This window comes from Penaeus monodon, chromosome 21, assembly GCF_015228065.2.
Source record: "Penaeus monodon isolate SGIC_2016 chromosome 21, NSTDA_Pmon_1, whole genome shotgun sequence".
In the NCBI taxonomy this organism is placed as follows: Eukaryota; Metazoa; Arthropoda; class Malacostraca; order Decapoda; family Penaeidae; genus Penaeus; species Penaeus monodon.
In genome coordinates, this window is record NC_051406.1 from 4010235 (window position 1) to 4010973 (window position 739).

Consider the following 739-nt stretch of genomic DNA (forward strand, 5'->3'; position numbering starts at 1 on the left):
TGTTTCAGTATTATAACACAAAACAGTGAGCCAAAGAAAAAGCAATGGATGTCACTCTATGTATACTATCCAGAGATAGTTTTGGTTCACTTAAGTCAACTCTAATGACAATATTGTTGGTGACTAAAGCTATAAGGTATAAAGTGACTGCTTACCCCTTGCCCTGGCCAGCACAGAGCTTGTCGACCTCCAAGGAAAAATGTCCTCAAATAAGGAACCAATTCAATCTCTAATACCCTACCGATCTTGATAGATTATATAATGTAAAGTTGGTATTTTCTTGTCTTTGCTGGATTGCAATATCAAAGGATAATCTTGCACCAATAGCAATTATAAGACGACGTACAAGATCGCTCTTTATATTTGACACTAAAGTTATTATAGTACTTTTGGTTGTATTATACCCCTTTCGTGTTATGCCTGGAAAGAGCCAAGGAAATAATGAGATACATAAAAAGAACGATTTTAATCAAGTAGGGTATATCGGTTGCGAGACTCTGTTTTTACAGCGATTATTGTGAAATTGAAGTTAATATTTAAATGTTATATTCAACTTACTTTCCCTCTGCCTTCTTGCTTAGTAGAACAGATTCTTTCTCCTTAAAAAGAGAAATTAACAGAAGACGTTCATCAGACGAGGTATGTTGCTGCCGGGACATCCTGAACGTGAGAAGCAAACAACCCATTTCACGGCTTATCCGCTGTTTCAAATGTCACGCAAAATCTAATTGAAATGCGA